This window comes from Palaemon carinicauda, chromosome 45, assembly GCF_036898095.1.
Source record: "Palaemon carinicauda isolate YSFRI2023 chromosome 45, ASM3689809v2, whole genome shotgun sequence".
NCBI lineage: Eukaryota > Metazoa > Arthropoda > Malacostraca > Decapoda > Palaemonidae > Palaemon > Palaemon carinicauda.
Window position 1 is genome coordinate 40535358 of NC_090769.1, and position 6636 is coordinate 40541993.

A 6636-nucleotide genomic window follows, 5' to 3' on the forward strand; every position below is an offset into this window, starting at 1 on the left:
ACAACTTAGTAACACCTGGAATAAAACTTCTAGAATACTGTGTAGTATTGAGCCTCATGGTGGAGAAGGCCTGGCTATTAGAATTAACTGCCTGCCTAGTATTACGAACACGATAGAATTGTCCAAGGAGATCTGAATGTAAAGGATGGTCAGTTATGAAAAATCTTATGCAACATGCACAACGAACTAATTGAACGACGGTGCCAGAGATTAATATCTAGATCAGAAATATGAAATTTAATAGACCGTAAGTTTCTGTCCAACAAATTAAAATGAGAATGAGCAGCTGAACACTAGACAGGAGAACAATACTCAAAACAAGGTAGAATTAAAGAATTAAAACACTTCTTCAGAATTGATTGATCACCGAAAATCTTGTAAGACTTTCACAATAAGCCATTTTTTTGTGCAATTGAAGAAGACACAGACCTAATGCGTTTCTCAAAAGTAAATTTGCTGTCAAGAAACAAACCTAAAATTTTAAAAGAGTCATACAAATTTAAAGAAACATTATCAATACTGAGATCCGGATGTTGAGGAGCCACCATCCTTGACCTAATTACTATTATAATAGGATTCAACTCCATACCTCATAATTTGCATCATGCACTAATTTTAGCTAAATCTCTATTAAGGGATTTACCAACCCCAGATCTACATTCAGGGGATGGAATTGATGCAAAGAGAGTAGCATCATCTGCATATGCAACAAGATTGTTTTCTAGGCCAAACCACATGTCATGTGTATATAATATGAAAAGTAATGGGTCAAGATCACTCCCCTGTGGAACACAAGATATCACATTCCTATACTCACTAAGGTGCCCATCAACAACAACACTTTGAGATTTATTACTTAAAAAATCAATAATAATGCTAAGAAACAACCCACCCACTCCCAACTGTTTCAGTTTGAAAACAAGGGCCTCATGATTAACACGGTCAAAGGCAGCACTAAAATCAAGGCCAATCATACGAACTTCCTGACCACAATCAAGGGATTTCTGTACAGCATTGGAGATTGTAAGAAGGGCATCACATGCTCCAAGGCCTTTAAGAAAACCAAATTGCAAACTAGGGAGTAGATGATTACTTTCAGCAAACCTATTAAGACGTTATGCCAGAAGACGTTCAAAAACTTTAGATAATATGGGAGTTATGGAAATTGGGCGGGAATTAGTGGGACTTGAGCTACCACAAACATATTTACATAGAGGAGTAACATTACCAATTCTCCAACAAGTGCTAAAAGCTCCTCTTCTTGCTAACTTGCGCAAAATAACAGATAACTTTGGAGCTAAGAAGTCTGCTGTCTTTATAAAAAACAAAGGAAAAATACCATTTGGGTCTACACCTCCATAAGCATCAAGGTCCATCAACAGAGCTTTAATCTCATGTGATCGAAAAGCTAAACTAGTTAGTTTAGCTTCAGGAAAACAGGAATGAGGGAGTTTAAGTTTTTCATTACTCTGTTTACTGTCAAAAACATCAGCCAAAAGCTTTACCTTTTCCTTTGGACAGTGAGTGACTGAGCCATCTGGTTTAAGTAAAGGAGGAACTGTTGCAACTACACCAAAGAGTGCAGATTTAAGGGTAGACCACCATTTATGTTCCTGAGTTGTACCAGAAAGGGTTTCTTTTATAGTTGAATTGTACTCATTTTCAGTTGAGGCATAAACTCTCTGAGCAAAAGCTCGAAGCTGAGTATAGTTGTTCCAGGTCAAATCTGATCTGTTACCCTTCCAAAGATGATAGGCCTCCTACTTCCCCAAATAAGCACGTCTACAATCATCATTGAACCACGGTTAGTCCTTCACTCGGTACCTCAGCACACGAGAAGAGATACACCTATTCAAAGGGACAACAGGATACGCCTATTCAAAGGGACAACAGGATACGCCTATTCAAAGGGACAACAGGATCTACACTGCTATATAATTGTGACCAGTTCAAGCACAAAAGATTATTCAAAATCCCATCCCAGTCTGCTTGGGATTTCATATAAATTTTACAGGAGTATGATATAACAGGGACAGGCTGCTCAGTCTTCACTACTAAAGAAATCAAGGCATGATCAGATGTTCCGACTGGAGAACCAACCTTACTAGTTATAACACCGGGGAGTCAGTGTATACGAGGTCCAAGCAATTACCAGACCTATGAGTAGTTTCATTTATGATTTGCTCACAGCCTGATTCAGAGGCAAAGTCTAAAGCTCTTAAGCCATGGCGATCGGTAGGAGAGATAAAACTTACCCACTCCCTATGGTGAGCATTAAAATCACCAACAAAGACAAAAGAAGCCTTTCTATCATCTTCTTGTATCTTAGCCATAATGGTAAGAAGACAATCGAAGGTAGAATCATCCATGTCTGGATTCCAGTAGATTGAACACAAATAAAAGCTGTTATTTCTGCCACAAACTTTTATTACCTGAATCTCATGACATCCACATTGATAGCAGGACTTATGAGAAGCAAGGTACTCGGTCCTAATATACACCGCCATTCCCCTAGCCCTAGCGATGGCATCACGTTCCAACATTATTGGCTTCTTAAAACCAGTTATAAGGAGCTCAGATGAGTGCCTCATATTAGAAACCAAAGTTTCTGAGCATAAAAGAATATCATACTGTCTGGACGCAATTGTAAGGTCTTGGATATTTGCATGAAGACCACGAATATTGCAATACAGAAGACGACATTGACGAAATCTAGGACGTACTGGTCCCAGATTTCACTCAATGTCTCCAGACAGCATAAGAATTAATAGAAATAAAAAAAGAGACATCCTTCTTAAAAACTACATTAACAAGAATTATAACAAAAACAATATGTACAGAATTATAAATAAAGTGATTGATGATACCCATAGACTATAGTAAAAAGTCAGAAAAACTGGTCAACATGGAGGAGCCGATACACCATGCAAGGCTAAATACCCTCCAGGATAGCCACTTCAACTGAAGGGAGGACAGTAAGGATGGTATTGAGAAGGAAAAAAAAATCAGAAAAAGGAAAAGACAACCTCTTGATAAACCACCAGGCATCCATGGCCCTTCTATTAAGCCTGCCATTTAAAAAGAAACAAGAGGAAGAAAAAAATAATAATAATAAGATAGAATAGTGTGCCTGAGTGTACCCTCAAGCAAGAGAACTCTAATCCAAGACAGTGGAAGACCATGGTACAGAGGCTATGGCACTACCCAAGACTAGAGAACAATGGTTTGATTTTGGAGTGTCCTTCACCTAGAAGAGCTGCTTACCATAGCTAAAGAGTCTCTTCTACCCTTACCAAGAGGAAAGTACACCGAACAAATTGCAGTACAGTAATTAACCCCTTGGGTGAAGAAGTGTTTAGTATTTCATTGTTGTCAGGTGTATGAGGAAAGACAAGAATATGTAAAGAATAGGCCAGACTATTCTGTGTAAGTGTAGGCAAAGAAAAAATAAGCCGTAACCAGAGAGAGGGATCCAATGCATTACTGTCTAGCCAGTCAAAGGATCCAATAACTCTCTAGTGGTAGTATCTCAACGGGCGGCTGGTGCCCTGGCCAACCTACTACCTACTATGTAAACAATTGAAGATTTCTCTATTAATAACTCGTGGATACTGACTAGACTAGGATATATATGGTTATATAGCACTTCACCTGAATAGTGACGTATAAACACGAAGACACTGGCGTAGGGTATGACTAGAGAAGTGACAAAAAAAAAAAAAATAAAAAAAAAATATATATATATATCCTGTACTTGCATTCAGTTTGAAAGAAGTAATAGCACCCAGTGCATTTTTCTTTACAGTAAAATACCAATATATAATCATTTACTTTGACAATGCCAAATCTATGGCATAAAGTATGAAGAACCTCACCAGAAAAACCAATAGCCATTAGTACTGGACCTCATATATTTTTGGTGGTATTCGCCTCTAACTACTGATGATTGGAGGAATTCTAAATCTAATATTTACTTCACCCCATGTGTTCATTGTATTCATCTTCCTGTGAATCCATTCGTATTGTGCACATTCAGCTACATATTGCTCTTTTTTCAATCTCTCCATACGTGTAGACCATCTCAAAATACCCGATCGATTAATTTACAAGTGCCAAATTTATATATTTCCACGTCTCAATTATTATGAACCAAACGTAATACAAACAAATGAGATTTTACTTTACATTCAACAGGAAAATGTATTATTACGAAATAAAAGTGGTCAAATATTCCTTTCATGTGTTCCAACCTTGGTATAAATAGACATGCATTTCTCCTAATATTTTTTTTTATTTTTTACAACCCACTTTATTCCTCCCAACATCCGTTTTATTTACTCGAAAAACCTGAAATCAGTTACCATCTATATCATAAAATATTGTTCCACTTTTCATATTACCATATTTCCTCATAACCTTTTTTTCTGCACATACCTTTTGCTTTCTTTGCTTGAAAATGCTTTACACTATCGTCAATCAAAACTGCATCAACTGCAAATATAATCCATTCCACAATTCTTTGGTCACCAAATTCTCTTATTCCACAACTTTCAAACTACAGCTAAATATTTTTTTGTTAAAATTCTCACATCCTATGTACGCAGATATCCAGCAACTGTTGACCCTGGTATGTTATAAACGCTATTGTTTACAAATCATGTATCTGATGACTTGAAAATTCTCTTTTTAGTCTCGTCTTTAGCAACTCTATGATAAAAATATGCTATATGCTTTTCCTTTTCTCTATAATATGCTTTTGTATAGAAATCATTCAGCATGACTACCATTTCATACGCTCGAGATTCAGCCAATTAGAGTCAGACTCCTGTACTAATTACTTTCTTCTAATTTTGTTTCCTCAAAAACGTTGAAATTTTACTGCTTGTACAACTATCATAGCCTTTTTTTCCAGCCAAACCCTATATATATATATATATATATATATATATATATATATATATATATATATATATATATATATATATATATATATATATATATATACATATATATATATGTATATATATATATATATATATATATATATATATATATATATATATATATATATTCTGTGTTTATATATATATATATATATATATATTTCTGTGTTTATATATATATATATATCTATATATATATATATATATATATATATATATATATATATATATATACTCACACACATACACACGTGTACACACACACACACATATATATATATATATATATATATATATATATATATATATATATATATATATATATATATATATATATATATGCGTTTGCGAGTCTATGTGTCATCATCAGCCGTAGCTAGAATACCCAAGGACCTTGAGAATACCTATATAAACAAGAGTAGCGTCATACGAGTTACCGTACACTGAGTTGATGGGCGCCATTTTGTTTCCGGGTGGCAGGCTACTACCAAAACCAGTCTCTCAGTGGCCAGTGGCCGGCAAGAAGGATTATCATGTACACATTCATTCTTTCCATTTATAATCAGGGTGAGCGGTTCTGCTTACGAGTATCCCAATAGACCTGAGAAAGCATCTAAAATCTCTTTCAATTTTATTAGGAATATTTTCCTTCAGATCCCCCCCCCCTCTCTCTCTCTCTCTCTCTCTCTCTCTCTCTCTCTCTCTCTCTCTCTCTCTCTCTCTCTCTCTCTCGATCAAAGCCTGTTATTCCTGTATGAATCTCTCTATTATACTTTCCTTTTTATTATGAATACTTTCCCAGCGTCTAAAACAAATGAAACCAAGTGTCCCCTCATTTGATTGCCATTATTTTTCATATTATATCATAATTCATATCACATGTTCAATAATATATCTTATCTTCACAACTATATGACATTATAATAGCACATCATACTTCAATTCTATCTACAAATTCCACAACTAAATCTTACTTACGCTACAAATATTACGTACTCTATCATATCCTCAAAATTTTATCACATTTTAATTATGTATCACATTCTATAAAGCGCAAGTTCATTTTCCACCTGCTGCGTTTCTCTCATCTCTCAATTTATTCTCTCTTGGGTTCTTCAACTTGAAGGGTAATTGCAGTCCTATTAAAACCTGGATTAATCATTCTACAATAATGCATCTTATAAGAGAGAGAGAGAGAGAGAGAGAGAGAGAGAGAGAGAGAGAGAGAGAGAGAGAGAGAGAGAGAGAGTAGTACTGCATCGTATAATAATTTACATTAACATAATCTTGGAATACAAAACCCTTACTCTCAGTCATTGCCTATAATTTTATTAATTGCATACATTTCTTTCGTCAGTATGAGAGAGAGAGAGAGCGAGAGAGAGAGAGAGAGAGAGAGAGAGAGAGAGAGAGAGAGAGAGAGAGAGAGAGAGAGAGACAACATCAGGCTGAACCGACAGTACGGAGGGCTTCCCTGCTGGCTGCTGGATACATAATGGCACCCTGTTTTGAGGTTAGGTAGTTTAGCCGTAGTTAGTCCACTGCACGACAAGCGCTTCAAACAACCTTTACACTCGCTCCTGTTTATGGTCTTTCTATGCCAGTCTATACCCACAAATTTTCTTAGCTCATCAATCCATCATCATGTCTTCCTTTACCTGCTTCTTTTCCAATTTCTAGGGACGCATTCTGG